Source organism: Chiloscyllium plagiosum, unplaced genomic scaffold (genome assembly GCF_037043375.1).
Source record: "Chiloscyllium plagiosum isolate Xiang-an unplaced genomic scaffold, Cpla_swu_hap1 HiC_scaffold_30, whole genome shotgun sequence".
NCBI lineage: Eukaryota > Metazoa > Chordata > Chondrichthyes > Orectolobiformes > Hemiscylliidae > Chiloscyllium > Chiloscyllium plagiosum.
Genome location: NW_028270168.1, coordinates 22,803,894 through 22,824,351, shown reverse-complemented (window position 1 = coordinate 22,824,351; position 20,458 = coordinate 22,803,894).

Below are 20,458 nucleotides of genomic sequence, written 5' to 3'. Positions count from 1 at the left end.
AATGTGGTCATCACCATTTTGAAAAGATGAAGAATGGTCATTGGACTTATTCTGATTTCACTTGACTGACGAAAGTCATGCTGAAAGCCCAAGGAAGGAAAAAAGGTTCCTGTAATTTGGAAGTCATTGTCCTATGACATAAATAGGACTTGAACTGCCACTTGTGGTTGAAACAGGACACCATTGGCCCATAATAAAACAAAGAACGGCGAATGGTGGAAATCTCAAACAAAACAGAAATCGCTGGAGAAACTCAACAGGTCTGGCAGCATCTGTGGAGAGAAAGCAAGTTAAAGATTTGAAGCTGGTGACCATTCTTCAGAATTCAGAGCATAGTTTCTATGATCGGTCATGCAGGTGGTGAAATTAAAGAGCCTCATGGTGAATTTTGAATTATTTTTGCCACAAATGAACAGGCACAAGAGCTCAAGCAGAAGCACAGGAATTATTAAACTAAGCCTACAGCTCATTCACTCTGTAACTAAATTGCTGGCAATTTAAGCAGGCCTGAGCTTCACTGGGATAATCTGCAGCTCACCTACCACATTGAACTGAGCTGTAGAGGAAGGAGAGGTGGCTTCCAAATCATATGGCCTCTTCACCACCAAATAAAAAGTCAAATTCTAAAACCCATCCTCTATCATGCTAGATCCATTATTACTTAAAATATCAATTATGTTGCATCCTTCTCTGTGACCAGCTCCTAGTTCGGTGCATAAAGTTGTCAGCCTTCCAGAATTGTCCTGAAGTCTTAGAAATCTTCTGGATACTGCTTCTATCAAACTGGGGAATAAAATCATTGGGATGTTTCTAAAACAAAATACTTTATAGTAATTCAGTTAAACTGTTAGAGTTGGACTATGAACCAAAGTTATCCAAATCGGTAATGAAAATGTAAAATGTCTGCTGACTGTGGAAGGTAAGACTCTGTGAAAATGGTTATGTCGAGTGACCGTCGGGAGGGGACAGGATGCACTGGTGACCTTAGCAGGTCGCGTCCAGAAAATTTGAGGATTATGTTGCAATTAGGCTTGGTAAAAGTTTTTGTGCAGTGTGGAAAGTCTGCATGTTTCAAAGGAAATAGGAAGGATTGGAAAGTTATCTTCTGAGTGTAGAGAAACGTTGTGGTAGATCATCTTGAAAATGATGTGGATATTTACACTGCAGCACAGCATTAGATGGGAAACGTGTTGACTTAGATTTTCCTTTTATTACATTTGCCTATGAGTTCGTTGAGTCAGAGTCTAAGTGTTATGGAGTTGAAAAGTTGTGCAATGAATATTTTATTCCTCCCAACAAAAGACCCCACAGCTGAATGTCTGAAACTCCCTTAAGCAGTCTAGAATCCCTCTTTGATGATTATCATTGAATACTTTCACCAATAAAGATTTACATTACAGAATGAACATGCCCAAAGCTTCAAAACAACCCCACAAAACATCAAACAGCCTTTTAATTAAATGGATTTGAAACTTTTCTCCTAAATAAAACATTTTATTTAGTAATAGGAGATCAGATTAATAATTTATTTCTTTTTGAAAGGTCTGTGCTTGCCTGCAATGTTATCTGTACAGTAAACATCAGTTGCAAAGAATAAGTTTTTTTAAGATGCCTGATTTTGAACAAACTAGGATTTTTTTCAACTCTACCTTGGGATATGGGTGCCACTGATAAGGTTAGCATTTAATACCCATCCCTAACTTTCCTTAGAAGGTGGTGGTGGTCCTTCTTTTTGAACAGAAACAGTACCCATTAGAGCGGCAGTGAGGGTAAAGTTGCATTGATGGTGTCAGTTTTGAGTCTATTTGCTTCTGTACACTGATTAACCATCAATATAATGAACTGGTGGCTGATTGCACCCTGCATTGTGCGATCCCAATGTTGTGATGACACCAAGGCACGAGTATGGTGATGTATGTGTGAAGCAAATATGAATGGTCAGTACTTTCCTCAGTATCTGCCAAAAACACGCATAAGCCAAAAGGAAAATGGCAGCTATTAAAGACCCACATAAAAACAACTGCTTTGAGTGACTAGATTTGACTTATTATTATCACATGCACTAGGTACAGTGAAAAGATTTGTTTTTCTTACAGTACAGGCAGATCATACCTGTACATTAAGGTAATAGAATTGAACGAAAAATACAAAGTTACTGCTGCAGAGAAGCTGCATAGACAGTGAGATCAACATTAAATTGAAAATTTGAGAGGTCAATTCAGAAGTCTGATAACACTGGGGAAGAAGCCTGTTCTTGAACCTGTTCATATGTATGTACAAATTTTTATATCTTCTGTCTGACAGAAGAGGGTGGAAGAGAGTATAACAGGGGTGGGGGGGTCTCTGATAATGTTGGTTGCTTGCTCAAGGCAGTCGGAAGTATAGATGGAATCAATGGATGGGAGGCTGGTTTGCGTGATGGATTAGGCTGTGTTCACGACTCTCAGTAGTTTTTTTGTGGTCAGTGAGTTACTGAAGGTGTAACAGGTTTTTTTTAAAAATGAAGCATTAGGATTACGCAAATTGATATCACTCATTCCAGAACATGAATGTCATTGAAAAAGATGATTAGATCAACTCACCCTGTCTGATCTCCATTGTGCTCAAAGTCAGTGAGGAGCTTCCCAACATCAAGAGCAAAATCTCTCATTTTCCAACCAATTGTTGAAATACGAGATGTGATCCTTGTAGCAGTGATAGGTCTATTTCCATGCATTGACATCCTCATTATGACAACACCTTGCCTCATGCATAAGCACTTCCCCATTCTCCCACCCGTCCCTGACATGAAAGCTAGAGCAGTAACTCCAGTTTGCTACTTGATTCTCTAGCCCTCTATGAACCACCTAAATCTTGGGCGCCCTCCTTGAAACCACAGCCCCCATCACCCCTGTCCATCAGGACCTCCAGTTTCCCAGGAGCAAAATGGTTTGCTGACTGCCCTCTGTCTGACATTTCTGGGGCAGCAAGCAGGAACCATGTGGGGCAACTCCTGACTGCAGGCCCTTGACCAGATGCAACACTGGACTTTAAATGTGGCACTGGTGCCAGAAATCCCAGAAGTCCCGGCAGTGAGCAATGTTTACACTGTGAGTGGGAGAATGCATTAATGATTATTTGAATCGTAACAATGGGCTGAATTTTACCAGAAATCAACTAAGTGTCAATTCTGGCAAGTTTCAAAATGGTTTCTCTTCACAAGTTTTACCAGATTTCCAGATTTTCTCACATTATTTTCCCAAACTCTCTTCATTACCTTTGTGCCACATCCCTATAGGTAATGAAGAGAGTTTGGGAAAATAATGTGAGAAAATCTGGTAAAACTTGTGAAGAGAAACCATTTTGAAACTTGCCAGAATTGACACTTAGTTGATTTCTGGTAAAATTCAGCCCATTGTTACGATTCAAATAATCATTGTTGGTCTATGCCTAACATTGGTTTAATGTCTGACCTGCCATTTTGAACTTTATTATTCTAATTAGCACCCTCTCTAAAGTACACACAACTCAACATCATCTCAGTAGCCCATTAAGTGAGCTGTTCCCACCAATGTGATTGAAAAGCACCATCACAGGTTAGTTGCTGGTTACTGTCCACTGACCCCTGCTGACTTTATGGAAGATTTTGGCTGTTTCTAAGAATTCATAAATGTTGGTAAACTCTGCAGTAAGTGAAGCTGGAAAGTTGCTATTGCAAGGTATTGTGGAGGCTATAATCATACACTCCCTTGGGCTGCAACACCAGAGGAAAATAGAGCAGAAGCAGCAAAGACTTTACTCGCATAGAAGGATGAAGGCTTTTACTGAGGTCATTACTGAGATCTAACCTTCAGGGAGCCCTTCTCTAGCTTTAGATGGTGCTAGCCTCACATGGACTCATTCTTCTGCTCAGTCACGTAACCACTGAGCAACATGTTCAAGTGAGTTATAAACCACAACTGATGTTTGAGGATGTTTTCAAATCAACTTGTTAAGTGATGTTATTTCACACTTCTGGAGCAGGTGAGACTTGAATTCAGACATCCTGGTAGGCACCACCAGAGCCTATATAATTGATATTTGTATGTTTTTGGGTTCACAGTTGTGGGTGTTTACAGGGACTTTATGATTTAATCTCCATTGATTTTAAGGAGAATTTTAAAGGAGGAGAGATGGAGAAAAAGAGGGGGAGAGGTTTAGCTAGAATCCCAGATCCCAAGACTGACATTTGCCTGCCATTTTATATCTCCCTTTGTAGTACAATAATTTTCTTAAACTGTCTGTGCTTTCCATAAAGAATGCATTCACATCAGTGTTTTTCATTAATATATGTTCTTTTGATCCTTTTGTGTCAAATACAATAAATAATATTTATTGTACGTGAAGAACTTTTAACGTGCATGAAAAAAATTAACTCAAAGAAGTGAAAGAGAGTGCAACAACAAATGAATATATAATTTAAATATGAGAAAGGAGAGAATGATGCAATGATAACATTAACAGATTTGGGCAGAGGAAGCAGATGTGGAGCATAAACACCAGTATTGAACTTTTCGGTTGAATAAATTGTTTCTGTAATGTAGACTTCATGAGCTAAATGTTCAGGTCCAAATAGGTGCAGAATTCCTATTGCAGTCCTGTGTCATCTTCCTGGAGGCAGTATGGATGTTTGTTAGAGCTCCCCCACCACAAATGGGAGCAGTATAGTTGACTGAGGTGACATCCGAGCAGCAGACAAGGAAGCCAACGCTTCCATGAAGTGTCAGTCCTTTCTGTCTGCCTGGATTCAACTTTTGAAGATGCTTAGGTTAGGTGAATTGGCCATGCTAAATTGCCCGTAGTGTTAGGTAAAGGGTAAATGTAGGGGTATGGGTGGGTTGCGCTTCGGCGGGTTGTTGTGGACTTGTTGGGCCAAAGGGCCTGTTTCTACACTGTAATGTAATCTAAAATCTAATCTTCTCATCAGTAATGGAAGCCCAGCTGCTCAGTTTGTTTACTTTTAACATAACATTGAAAATGTTAGAGTGGGTACTTCCTCCTAAGGGGCACACTCACTCTCACACCTTCAATGAAAAGCTGGTGCTTATATTGAGCTGGATAACCTCTTATTGGCTCTCCAGTTTCATTATCCCACCTACTGGCCACTAACTGGTCAAATCAGGGAAAGTCCCAGGCAATTCACACACATACACATACACACACACACACACGCACACTACAAGTTTCCAATCCCTATGTTATACCTGATGGTGGGATCCTGAAGCCATTGACGAAACTCCTACCTGAGGCAATGCCACATTCTTGATCTACAAAGCCATATAACTGATTCCCACTCATTATAATTGTAGCTACTCTCAGTGTTGTTCCAATCAACTTGCAGAAGCTCAAATACTTAATTTGTCTGGTATACAAATTCAGTTTCTTCCAGTGTGCAATTCTGGTACAGTATATTAGTGTAAAGATGATGTCTTTTTATTTTTATGTACTTTTAGTTGTGGACTGAAATGAAAAGAATTATTTTCAAGCCGTAGGATTGCTTCATGTTTTGAAAGTCAGTAACCTGACTGCCATTGTAAGTACTGATTACACAGCTACTTGTTCGAGATGTGGTTAAAGTGTGGTTACAGGTGAACTGGAGCTGAGTGTTTGTGCAGAGATGGAGCTTTGGTTGGCAACTTATGGGTGATTGTTTGTCGACTAGTGACCACTTACCAATGACAAAGCTTTTCTGCTGGTCAAAAACTATGTGATTGGTTCTTCAGTAACTGAGCAGCTTGGAACGCTGAATAAGATACAGAGAAGCCTTCAAACTGCCAATAAGTCAGGAACTTTCCCTGTTCTCTTCAATAAAAGGCACTTTAAGCTTGAAGGAAACCAGGTTTTCTCTACTTCAGCTGTTGCTACAAATTGTGGCTTTTAGCTGATAAGTTGGCTGTACAGGATATTGGTTAGGCCACTTTTGGAATATTGCATACAATTCTAGTCTCCTTCCTATTGGAAGGATGTTGTGAGACTTGAAAGCGTTCAGAAAAGATCTACAAGGCTGTTGCCAGAGTTGGAGGATTTGAGCTGTAGGGAGAGATTGAATAGATTGGGGCTGTTTTTCCTGGTGCATTGGAGGCTGAGGGGTGACTTTATAGAGGTTTATAAAATCATGAGGGACATGGATAGTGAGGCGGCATGGTGGCACAGTGGTTAGCACTGCTGCCGAACAGAGCCAGAGAACCTGGTTCAATTCCCACCTCTCCCCGTGTCTGTGTGGGTTTTCTCCGGGTGCTCCGGTTTCCTCCCACAGTCCAAAGATGTGCAGGTCAGGTGAATTGGCCATGCTAAGTTGCCCGTAGTGTTAGGTGAAGGGGTAAATGTAGGGGAATGGGTCTGGGTGGGTTGCTCTTCGGAGGGTCGGTGTGGACTTGTTGGGCCGAAGGGCCTGTTTCCACACTGTAACTAATCTAATCTAAATAGACAAGGTCTCTTCCCTGGGGTGGGGGAGTCCAGAACTATAGGGCATAGGTTTAGGGTGAGGGGAAAGAAATAAAAGAGACCTAAGGGACAACGTTTTCACGCAGAGGGTGGTACGTGTATGGAATGAGCTGCCAGAGGAAGTGGTGGAGGCTAGTCAATTGCAACATTTAAAAGGCATTTGGAAGGGTATATGAATAGGAAGGGTTTGGAGGAATATGAGTCGGGCACTGGCAGGTGGCACTAGATTGGGTTGGGATATCTGGTCGGCATGAACAAGTTGGACCGAAGGGTCTGCTTCCATGCTGTACATCTCTCTGACTCTATGACTCTAAGTCAGAGACCTTTTTATAAGGGAACCTGCTGCTCTGTGCTTCTTGCAAACTAGTAGCAGCATCTGGAGAAGAACAACTGAGAATTAGCATTTTGACCACCACAAGAATCATAAGAATCATATTGGTAGTAACTGAACTGCCTTCCCTGTCTTTCCAGCTTTCCATCAGATCTATTCTTCCTCCTTTGGGTGTTTGGCTCTGTGTGTGTATGGGGAGTTTGTTAGGGAATTAATATTTTCATTAAGTAGTTACATGCTGCAGGTTCACAATTGTTTACCTGTAGTTAGAGTCTATGTACATGTGATGAACAGTTCTTGTTAAGCATGGCAACCTGGGTCTAAGCAGCAGATAAATTGCAGAATGTCATGTACTACTTGAAAATCTTTAACTTTAGTAACAATGCTGGGCATAGAGGGTTTGGTTTCCAGCACTCTAGCCCATTGAGGCAAAATAACATGCTTGAAGCCCTTTTCATAATTTCTGACCTGAGTTTAGACCTAGCTCATGCTGACTGGATCAAAGACTCTTCTACCTGACATCTGTGAGTGTCTTTATGCTTGCTGTTTCCTTGTAGTCTGACATCTAAGACTTTTCAATACTTAAGTGCTGCCAATACTTCAGACAGTCATTTATTTAATTACTTTTTGTTAACCTTCTGTTGTGAAATTAGTTGTTGTATTTCCAAGCAAAGTTAAAAATCCCACCCCAGTCCAACACCAGCACTTCCAAATCATATTTCCATGCAAGTATTCAGTTAGTTGTGAAGTGATTTCATAAGACCTGACTGTAATATTAGTGTGATTTTTAAAAAAAAGTTTTAAATTCCTAAAAGGTAAAATGCAAGGCTGGAGAGTTCTTTGTAGGCAATCTTACTTAGAAACCAGTCAGATTAAGTCCTGTGGCAAATGAGAAATGCTGGGCAGAGTAGAAAGATCTGAATCCATCCTGGGACCACTTGAAGCTTATACTGCCCTTCCAAAGTGAAAAGATATTCCTGATTGTCAATGTAGATGTGCAAATAAATAAAATAAAGGAATATAAGAGAATGAAATAAGATTTTAATTGCGGAAATTGATCCAATTTTGGAATATTCTAGTGTTTGGAGCTGTTCGGATCATTTGAACATTTTCTGACCGAAGTTTCATACACCTAAACTTCCTTTTGTATTTTTTCTTGCTTCTATTACTGTAAACAGGAATAAGTAGCTTTCTGAAGTGATAGTTTCTCATGCAAACTATAGCCCAAATTTTGAAATCAGCAGCAAAGGAATGGTGTTCCCTGTTCTTTGCACTAATAACTGTCCACAGAACTGTCCTGGGCTTTTGAGTGGCAAATTATGGATTCTAGAGTTTCTTTTCAGTGCAACACATTCCATAAGGCTATGCGTAAGCAAGATCAGCAGTGAGACAACATGAAGTAACAGGCCAACAGATTTATTTTAAATCACAAGCTTTAAGAGCAATGCCCCTTCGTTAGGTGAAGTGAGAGAGAAGCAGACAGGCACAGCCTTCAGGACAACATTGACTACAACACCACACAACCCGGCCATGGCAACTGCTGCAGGACCTGCCAGATCATCAACATGGATACTACCATCACATGTGGGAACACTACCCACCACATACTCATGTGGCTCAGCCAATGTTGTCTAACTCATACACTGCAGGCAAGGATGCCCCGAGGCTTGGTATATCAGCAAGACCAAGCAGACACTATGACAATGGGTGAATGGACATCGTGCAACAATTCAGCCTCCAATCTTTGGGTAAGCTTCCTCCAAGGCGGCCTTTGAGATATACAAGAACCCAGAACTGCTGAGCAGAAACTGATAGCCAAGTTCCGAACCCACGAAGCCAGCCTCAACGGTGAACTTGGGTTCATGTCACGCTACACGTATCCTCATCACACTGTTCTGTGTTTGCAAAATCTTCCTTGATAAATGATCTGTCGACCTGAATTAGATTGTACAGGTTTGAATTACTTCTTACTTTGGATAGACCCTCGGCATATGACTGTTATATCTATCATGTTAATCCAGTCATTTGGTTTGCCTCCAGCACCACCTTACTTTTAATTTTTTGTAATTATCTCTCTGCCTCATTTAATCAGATTGTAGCATTACATTTGCTTGTCATTCAGCTGTTGACAATTTACTCCCACTGACACTCTTGATCATCTGCAGAGACCTATTATGCAGTCTGTCATCACTCCACTCACCCCATTTGTATGATTTTTTTTATCTGTCTGTCCATTGATCTCTTTGCTTCTCTCTCACCTCACCTGATAAAGAGGCAATGCTCTGAAAGCTTGTGATTTCAAATAAACCTGGTTGTCTGTAACCATGGTGTTGTCTGACTTCTGATCTTGTCCACCCCAGTCTAGCACCAGCTGTGAGCAAAGCACAAAATAGCATTATTCTTCAACAAATCTCTGAGATATGAGCAGCTAAAAAGTCAATAAGACCTTGTGGGCACTTTTACATCATGCCCAATGGAAATAATTGAGTCAGAAAGGTAGCTTTATGACACACAACACTCTAGTTCTGGTCTCTTGTATATCATTGTTTCTTTTACTTCAACTTTGCCTTCATGTCTTCAGTTTTCTTTACTATGAACTCTTGAATTCACTGGTCTTTGTCTTTCCAGCTGTCCCTTTCCTTAAAACGTTCTTTAGAATCTATCTCTTTGCCCAAGGTTTGGTCACCAGTTCTTAAGTTGCTCAGTATTATATTTCTGATGGATTATGCTCCAATGAAAAGTTGGGGCATTTTACTGTGTTAATGGGCACTTCATAAATGAAAGTGTTTGTTGTATTTGTAGCTTTTATGTATGTGGGTCCTTGGAAACCATCTTTTTTTCTCATAGATAAGATATAAAATTACCCTTCTCTGGTCAAGGAAAACAAATAGATTTGATTTTCTTGTCAATGTGCCTTGTTAACAGAGAACTCAGTAACATCAATAGCAATAAGGGAAAATTAAATTCTCAAAATTACTTTAGCCTGGCCCCTGCTGTTTGATTGAGGCATTGGGTTGAGACACGATCTGTCTGTTTAATAAATGTGAGAGACTGCAGGCATCTTTTAAGAAAAGGAAGTTCCCCTGTGTCCCGACCAACATATCTCCCTTAGTTAACGTACCGATAAACATTGTTATCTTATTCCGATTGTGGGCCTTGCAGAGTTTAATTCCCTGCCAGGTTTAATCTGGAAAATTCCCTACTGGCATTTAAAATAGTCCAGGAGATCCATGTCGCCTTGATTAATGTCTTACAGTGCCCACATTTTGTGGGAGGTCCTCTTCACTCAGGCAGTTACAGGCTCAGCAGTCATTTGAATGAAATTGGAATATCTGTGTTCACTGCATTAATCATTAACTTGTTCCACATGCCCATCCATACCCTAGAAAATGGAACATCTCCAGTGGAAAAGGAGGGTGGAAACTAACATTTCTGACTATAACCTGATGGGCCTCTGAAGAAGCAGTGGGAATCAGTTAACAGGCCAATATTTGGGTGTTGACCTGTTTCCTGTGGCAAGAAGAAAAGTTATTTAGATAATGTAACATAATAAAACAGGGAGTAAACTTTTACAGAAGTAATATTTTGGAAAAGTTGAAATCCACCCTCTCTCATCATCTCGCCATCAGAGATGTGCCAGATCAAAGAATGGTGCCATCAATTCAGCCCACAAAAACATCCAAAGAAAGACAGTATTAATCATTGAATATATATTTATAAATAATAATTTCCCAGAAATGGGCTTTAATATGTATATTCTAAATGAATCAAATTTATCAATAATGAATAAACATTTGCATAAGATAAAACTTGTTTTTTTCACTGTAAAGAATAGTAGCAGAGCATACATTGAATATGTTTTAAAATCCATAGGAACCACCCTCTCCTCATCTTCAGATCTAAGTAACTCATCCCCATCCATTCCTTGAATTGCTTTGTCATACGGATGATCAATGTCAACTTCATCATTATGAAATGCTTTGAGAGATTAGTAATGACACACATCAGCTCCCGCCTCACCGATCGCCTTGATCCACTACAATTTGCTTACTATCACAATAGGTCAATGGCAAACCATCTTCCTGGCCCTATGCTTGTTCCTGGAACATTGCCTAACATGGACACCTAGGTCAGACTCATGTTTATTGACTTTAGCTCCACTTTCTACACCATATCTCCAACCAAACTCATCTCCAAACTCCGAGACGTAGGACTCTGCTACCCCCTCTGCAACTGGATCCTCCACTTCCTGACCCGCAGACTGCAATCAGGACAGGCGACAAGACTTCCTCCATGATAATCTGCAACACCGGAGTCCTGCAAGGCTGCGTACTCAGTGGCTTACTGTGCTTCTTATACATTCACGACTCTGTGGCCAAATTCAGCTCTAACTCCATTTCCAAATTTGTTGATGACACCACCATAGTGGTTGGATCTCAAACAATGATGAGACAGAATACAGGAAGGTGATAGCTCAGTGGCATTATGCAAAGACAATCTCACCTCAATGTCAGCAAAACGAAGAAGCTGATCATCGACTTTAGGAAGTGGAGTAAAGGACATGCCCCTGTCTGTATTGATGGTGCTTAGGTGGAGATGGTGAGGGCTTCAAGTTCCTAAGAGTAAATATCACTAACGATCTACCCTGGTCCATTCACATTGCTACAATCAAGAAAGCACACCAATGCCCCTACTTCCACATAAGGCTGAAATTCGGCATGTCCAATGACCCTTACAATTTTTATAGATACACCACAAAAAGCATCCTATCACAGCTTGGCATGGCCACTGCTGTGCCCAAACCGCAAGAATTACAGAGAGTTGTGAACACAGCCCAGCCCATCACAAAAACCAGCTTTGCTTTCATTGATGCCATCTACACTTCCCGCTGCCTTGTGAAAGCAGCCAACAGAATCAAAGACCCCTCTCACCCCAGTTATACCCTCTTCCTCCCTCTTTAATCTGGCAGAAGATAGAAATGGTTGAAAATACGTACCAAACAGATTCAAGAACAGCTTCTGTTCTGCTGTTATAAGACTTATGAACGGGTCTTTCATATATTAGAATTGATCTTTCTCTGCATCTTCTCTGTAGCTGTAACATTACATACTGCATTCCATTACATTACCCTGATGTATTTATGTAAGGTCTGATTTGTCTGAATAGTATGCAAAACAATATTTTTCATCGTATTTCAGTACGTGTGACAATAATAAATCACGGCACGGTGACTCAGTGGTTAACACTGCTGCCCCACAGTGCCAGGATCTGTGTTTGATTCCAGCTCAGGCGCCTGTCTGTGTGGAGTTTGCACATTCTCTCTGCATCTGTGTGGGTTTCCTCTGGATGCTCTGGTTTCCTCCCACAGTCCAAAAATGTGCAGGTTAGGGTGGATTGGACATGCTAAATTGTCTAAAATGTCCAGGGATGTGCAGGCTAGGTGGATTAGCCATGGGAAATGCAGGGATAGGGTAGGGGAGATGCTCTTCAGGGGATCAGTGTGGACTCAATAGGTGAATGGCCTGCTTCCACTTTGTAGGGATTCTATAATTCTAAATCAAATCAAATCAACTTCTTCAGTAATCGTGTTGTCAAGGCCAACTATCAATAGTTAACCATCTTTTGTGCCATAAAGTCTATGGGATATTTTACTTTTCTTGCATGATTTAATTATAATCTCCTTGCATTTCCGGCCCCTGCAGACCACCCAAATAGACTTGCTAATGTTAAAGCTTGCTTGTTGCCTTCCCTGGGGAATGTCTTCTCTGTGCTGGTCATCTAGTCATTTCACTTTTTTTTTTCTCATGCTATCCTTGAGGGACTTGTCTAAAGAGACAATTATTGGTTGAATAAGTCTGGCATCACTGCAATATAATTGTCATGTGACTGGACTTCATCGACAATATTATTGACAAGGAGTGATCAGAAAATGTCTGAGATGAAAAGAATGTTTGCTTTACATTTTCATGGTTGGAAACTCTAAACTTTCGTCAGCCAAAATTCAAGCCCCATTTTCATCAATTAATCCTTTATCGTGAATGTGGATGACTTGGAAATTGAATTCCTCTTGCTGTTTTGTGAGGCTTTTTACTTTGAATATAACCATCGGCTTAAAGATTGTCTTGATAGATATCCATGAAAGACAAACTGTGAACCAACCTTTTTTTAACCTTTTGACTTCATTGAAAATGTTTTGTTTTCTACTTTGGCTGTCTGTCATGGTGAAATTCCTTATTCTTGTTCCCTATAGAAGCCAATCTGTATGTATTCTTTCATTGGTGCTTGGTTATAGATTATTGAAATGTGAAATGCCTGTTATCAAGTTCTATTAGGAGATCTTATGAAACTTTGGTCTTTTGTCACAGCTCCAAATTCTTTCTCTTTATAAACCTAGTACACTGTCCAGTGCTGCTTTCGAAATCTGCAGCATCGAACTTTCTTGCTTGTTTCAGGATGAAGACTTGGATAGAGCATCTAGAGACTGAAAATCCATTCTGGCAGTTTTCATTGACACATTTTGCGACTTTGTATTCCAACTACACAACATTGCACATTTATCCTTAAGCATCTACCTTAACTGTCTAGAGAGTTTCTTTTAATTTCTGACTTTCTTCTTCAATATCTTAACTTCTCCAGCTACTGCACAATACTCATCTGATCTGCAATCTCATAACTTAAAATGTTAACTGGCTGTGCTGTAGCTTCTTGATACCATGTTGTTTTGCCATATTAGAGAATGGAATTGGTGGGAATATAACATGTACCAGCGAGGGATAGACACAAAGACTGGAAAGCAATATGCTCTCCGTGAAATATGGTTCTAATGTTGGGAATGGCCAGGCTTAGGCAAAAAAACAAAAAAAAATTCCTCTTGGGAGTTAAGAATTGATTTGGACTGATTGCAGGAGAATTTAATGTCTCCTTAAAAGATTGTGTGAAGTGTGTTTTCTCACCAGTGTTAAAATAAAATAAAATGAGAAAGGGAATATCTGTATTCTGTTTTATGGTTTAAAGTATAAGTTGTCTTCAAAGACAGTGCTGAGTCAAGAATGCTTTTTGCACCAGGTCACAATAACCTCAAAGATGTTCAAACTGGTACCACTCTTTCAGCTATTACTGGAATTTTTAATTTATTTTGAAATATTCTTGGTCTTTACAGATATTGTAATTCTTATTGGCTGTCTTGGATTAATGCTCATTAGTTTTTGTTCTACGTCACAATTGGAAATACTCCTTCTGTGTTTGTTCTATTCAAAGGAGAGATCAACCTCATTTGCCTTTTCCTTCCAAGTTTCATATTGCATCTGTTCTGTTATCATTGTAAATCTTTTTTGCACCATCCCCAATGGCTCTGTGTGTCTTGTATAGTGTAGCTACCATGCTCAATCAACATTTAATAAGTTTGACATAATTTGCATACATTGAAGTTATATCCCTTTAGGAATAAATTGTCGTGCTTGCTGTTTTTGTGTCCCTACTCACCAGTGTCATCACAATTTAATAAGAAAGATAAGAAAATAAGTATATTAAAATTCATTTGCTATAATATGCCCATTTTGTAAGTTTCATGTTTGTTATTTGATTCAGCCCTCCTTAGTGTTGACTATCCCTCCCACCCCATCCAGAAAATTTGATGTTGCCCACAAATTTAGAAAATATGCTTCTGATTCCAAGATTTAAATCAGTAATATGAGTTGTGAATAACAATGGTCCCAGCACTGGTCCTTGTGGTACCTCATTCCATGTGTTCTACTGTGTTGAATAGCTCCCCTTCACCCTTACTCTCTGCTTTCTTATAAAAATCTCATTACATTCTTTGTTTCTCCCAGACAGATTGAAAGAAGCATTTTTCTCCTCCACAACTGAGTAGTCACTTCGATATACTAGAAGGTGCCACTTCCAGGTTTCTGAACATAAATAGAATGGCCAAGCTGAGATGGGGGAAAGAGCAATAAAAAACCTTTTGGGAGTTAAGAAGCACTTTGGACAGATTTCAGGAGAATGTAATATCTGCTTAGAAGGATAGTGTGAAGTGTGTTTTGTCAAAAGTGTTAAAATAATGAGATTTAAAAATTATGTCAATTAAAAATTAATTAATGCTAAAAATTATGACTTTTTCAATCTAGTATGGGCCAATAAAGAATGTTGATTTATTATTTCCTATGGTGAGATTCATTTAGTTACAGTGTGATACCTCATCAGAAATCTCAAGTTCAGGAAATGTCAATTTTCAAGGTTGACAAGTATACATGATTCTAAAACCTCTCCAGATGTACGTTCATCGGTGAATTACACACATTACTATGGTAACAGGCATTTACCCACCACTCCAAAGCAGTTTGATTGACTCCATCTAATTTTGAGTGTCCCTGTTCATTTGCAGGCAGACTCAAGACATTAATGGCATTGTGAAAATATGGTTGTGGTACTTGTTTGAATTTAAAATATGAAAGCAAGAGTTAAAGTGTTAGTCAACTGAAGATCATTTTTAATTCTAATTACCTTTCATTTTGTCATCTCTGTTCGGCAGTTGTGATTAAAATTCCTAATGAGAAAAGAACACATTTATGTTGAAGGACTAGTGAAGCACACAAGGGAAAAAGAAAGACATACTAGTGGGAGGAGGCTCAGGTGGAGCGTAAGCAATGCAATAGGTCAGTTGGGTTGAAAAGCCTGTAAATTCTGCCTTAATGAAATTTATACGTATTATTGTTCCACTTCCATTCACTCCAAAACATGGTGCAATCTAGAGAAATAGCAGTTTGGAACAAAACAGGATCAAAGGCATCAAGTTCAAGTGCGTAATGGACTAGATATAAATACAGACGCCATTCCAATTGTGCACCAATATCCATAGCTCAAAAGCAGCAGCACCTGACTGAAATGTTCCACTTCCTACAGTGATTACCCACTGGTTTATTTTAGATTTCTAACATCAGGAATAATTTTCTGAAATTTTCGTCACAGCATGGAACTTTGTGAAAAGAGGGTGCATGTTAAAAATTTGAGAATGTGTCCTAATCTGTAATATGTATCCTTCTGTTATTAACTATTCAACAACAATAATAATAACTTGCAGGTAATAAATGTCATTAATGTGGTAAAATTCCTGACGGTGCTTTACAGGCGTACTATTAAACATAAGTGCGACATTTAGAAAAGCTAAATATAATCGAGAGTCAACTTTATTTTATAAAAGGGAAATCATGTTTGGCAAATTTGAGGATAAATCACTCAGGGTGAATAAAGGGCAACCATTAGATATAAGGTATTTGGATTTTCATTTGATACAGCGTCACTTATGGGCTCATTCCCCTATAACACCATAGTTGCGTTCCAGTAAAACCTCACTTAATAGAAAATCACTTTATTGAAATAAGTTGGGGGGGATGGGGGGAAGTGGGGTTAGGGGCAGACCAGCAAACAAATCACACACATTCACTCTAAATTCACTCAAACGTCTAACACAAAATATAGCACAGCCTGAATGAAGGTTGAAATCATATTTATTAACTAAACAAAAGTAAATGTAACACACTAGAGTCATAGAGTCATAGAGATGTACAGCATGGAAACAGACCCTTCGGTCCAACCCGTCCATGCCGACCAGATATCCCAACCCAATCTAGTCCCACCTGCCAGCACCCGGCCCATATCCCTCCAAACCCTTCCTAATCATATACCCATCCAAATGCCTCTTAAATGTTGCAATTGTACCAGCCTCCACCACATGATTTTGTAAACCTCTATAAGGTCATCCCTCAGCCTCCGATGCTCCAGGGAAAACAGCTCCAGCCTGTTCAGCCTCTCCCTAAAGCTCAAATCCTTCAACTCTGGCAACATCTTTGTAATTGTAAGAAAGCTGCTCTCTGTACGATACCTCTGACAGAAAGCTGCTTTGTCAGCTGCTGTCACCAGTGCATGCACAGACATCACACAAGTGCAGAATGACATGAAGACAGGCGCTGACATCACACAAGTGCAGAATGACGTGAAGACAGGTGCTGACATCACACAAGTGCAGAGCAACGCAGAGATTTCGGCACGGACATTGGAGCATGCGCAGAACAAAGCATACATACTGGTTCCCGCTGGAATTGCACTATTGTGAGCAGAGGTAAGCATTCTCAAAAATACAATTCCCTAATTCTTCAGCGATGTTACAGCCAAATCGTGCTACCAGAATGAGAATTATCCAAGAACTACCTGTAATATATTAACATAGATTGATGATAGCTAACAGAAAGCATCTCAGAATAAAAGGGTTACTTAAGGTTGGCAAACTGCTGAGATCAGTGCTGAAGCCAACATTATTTACAATCTGTAATAATGATTTGGATGAAGGAGCTGAATGCTTTGTAGTCAAATTTGCTGATGATATAAAAGGAAAGCAAGTGTGAGGAGGACTAAGTAAGCTTGTGAATGAATATTGGTAAGTTAAGGAAGTAGCAAATTGAGTAGAATGTGAGAAAATATGAGGTTTAGTAAGAATAATTGAAAAGCAAATTGTTATTTAAGTGCAGACAACAGAATGCTACGGTAGGTAGGAGCCTGTGATGAAGCAGTGCAGCAGTGCAGTATATCATCAGGAAGGTAGATGGATGGAATGGAAAAGCAGAGTCATAGACTTATACAGCGCAGAAACAGACTCTGGTCCAACCAGTCTACGCCGAACATAATCCCTAATCAAACTAGTCCCACTTGCCTGCTTCTGGCCCAGACCTTTCTTATTCATGTACTTACCCAAATGTCTTTTAAATGTTGTAATTGTACCCACATCCACCACTTCCTCAGGAAGTTCATTCCACACCCTCTGTGTAAAAAACTTTGTCTCTCATGTCTTTTTAAATCTTTCTCCTCTCACTTTATAAATGTGCCCCCAAGTTTTGAAATCCCCCATTCTAGGTAAAAGACAACTACATTAATTCTATCGGTACCCCTCTTCAGAGATGTCTTGCTACAGTTGCAGAGGGTGTTGGTAGACCTCACTGAGAGTACTGTGTACAGTTTTGATCTCCATTTTTGCAAACGGATACAGCTGCATTGGAGGAATTGCCTCATGAGGAAATGTTCAACAGTTTGAACATATACACCTTTTTTATTGCAAGCTGTGGATGTCGCTGGCCAGGCTAGCTTTTATTTCCTGGTTCGAAGTGCTGTTACAAAGGTGGCGATGAGTTATTCTTGAATCAGTATTGTCCATTGGGTGGGGTGATGGTGAGATACGAACACCCATCGTGCTATTCAGAAGGAAATTCCAGGAAGCTCATTGGAATTTAGAAGAATGAAGGGTGATTGTATCGAGACATTATAAAAGTCTCATTGAAAATCCTGAGTGGTTTGACAGGATGGAAGGTACTTCTTCTTGTGGAATAATCTTCAAGACCATAAGAAGTTAGCCATTCAGCCCATCAAGTCTGTTCCATCATTCAATGAGATCATGGTTGAACTGATAATCCTCAACTCCACTTTCCTGCCTTTTCCTCATAACCCTTGATTCCCTTAAAATTCTGTCTATCTCAGCCTTGAATATACTTAATAACCCAGTCTCAACAGTCTGCAATGGTAGAGAATTCCACAGATTCACAATACTGTTAGATGCGTTAAATCTTATTTTGAGACCAAGCCCTCAGGTCTTAAACTCTGTCACAAGGGAAAACAAGCTTTCCGTATATACCAATCTCAAGCTAGAGGACATGGTTTCAAAATGAGTAGTCTTTCATCAAGGTGGAGATCTGGGATAATTTGGAATAATAATAATGGCAAATCTTTGAAATTTTCTAACCCTTAGTGCTGTGAAGGCTGAATCATTGAATATTTTCAGGGTGTGCTGTATTGATTCATTGCCGAAGATTTTGCTGATAGTGTTTGGGGTTGTGCAGTTGAAATCAAGGACAAATTAAGCACGATGGTGGTGAATGACAGAACAGGCTTGAGAGGCCATGGGGTTTCGAATCACATTTGGGAGATTGGTGCAAGTGATGAATAGCTTAGTTAAAAGAAGATGCTTTAAGGAACCTATTAAAAGTGATAATGAGACACAAAGACTGAAAGGTTTTAGGAACGAATTTCAGATGTTATGGCTGTACTGGTGAAAGGATTGGTTCCAAAGCATTGCATTAAATGTTCATGAAATCAAATTTCATGCAAGTGCAGAATCCAATAAACTCAGAGTTCAAATTTTGAAAACCAGCTTTACAGTATCAACTTGCACTAAATTATGAACAATATCCTACAATGGACAGCACCCATTAAGAAATGAATTGAATTTCTCCAATTTCATTTCATGTCAAACTCTTTGAGTCAGCAATGATGGAAAAGATATTTTTGTGTAACTTTGCAAAGTGTTACTAAGTTACAACATATTACAAAGTTAGTGATAATATGGAAGAAGTTTATGCGCTCAATTCAAAACATGAATTCAATATCCAGTCAAATCTTTGAAGTTTTATAAATGTTGCATAGTCTCAAGGACAGTGAACCAAAATCTCAAAGATATTCTGTTGCCAGAGTGTTACAACCCATCCCTCCAGATGTCTCCAATCTCACAATCCAATAGTGTTACTTTTAAGCTCAGCTAAAAGACCACTCCATCAGAGCCTTCATGACCTTGATGCTGATTTTATATCACATATTACTTGTTCAATACTCCAGCACCTTGAAAAGGGTGACAGCAAATTCTCAATATGAACAATGTTTTCAATTATCAGTGAATTGAATTTTCACTAACAAAAATGATATTTAAACTCTTGCTAATAATGACATTTGTTTTCATGAGGTGTGAATTCACAGGTAAAAAGTGCAGTGCAGTAACGTATCTATCAAATCCACATGGGTCTATTGGCAGCGTAGTGGGTCCCGGCCTTGTCTCTTGGCAGTTCATGGCATATCCTGGTCTGGTCTCTTAGTGTCTCTTGATGTGTCCTGGCCTGGTCTCTCAGTGTCTCTTGACGTGTCCTGGCTTGATCTCTCGGAGTCTCTTGACGTGTCCCGGCTTGGTCTCGCGGAGTCTCTTGACGTGTCCCGGCCTGGTCTCTCGGTGTCTCTCGGTGTGCTGTGGCCTGGTCTCTCAGAGGCTTTTGCAGGCTCGGGCCTGGTCTCTCAGCAGCTCATCGTGGCTCTTAGCCTGGCCTGTCAGCAGCTCTTGGTGGGTCCCGGCCTGGTCTCACAGCAATATGCCAGCTGGTCTCTCAGTGGCTCTTGGTTGGTCCTGGTCTGGTCTCGGTGGCGTGGCATGTCCCAGCCTGGATACTTGGCAGTATGTCAGCTGGTCACTCAGCATCTCATGTCTTGGCTTGGCATGCGAGTAGATCCTGAAGAAGGGCTTATGCCTGAAATGTCGATTCTCCTGTTCCCTGGATGCTGCCTGACCTGCTGCACTTTTCCAGCAACACATTTTCAGCATGCGAGTAGATCCTGCCCTGGCATGTTTCCAAGCCACCGGGGAAGATTGGCAAGGTGGCGGTTTCAGCGACAGTATCTGCAGCAGTGATGCCAAGAACAGACAGCAGAATGTGGTAAGCAGAGCGCTCAAAGACCGTTGAACTTTTAACTTATTTGTTTGTTTTCCTAGTTTAATTACAAAAGATCTTAATGTAATCTATTTCTTTCTTTATCTTTTTTTTAATGAAGTAATGGTTAACTTTTTAACTCTCGTTTCTCTTA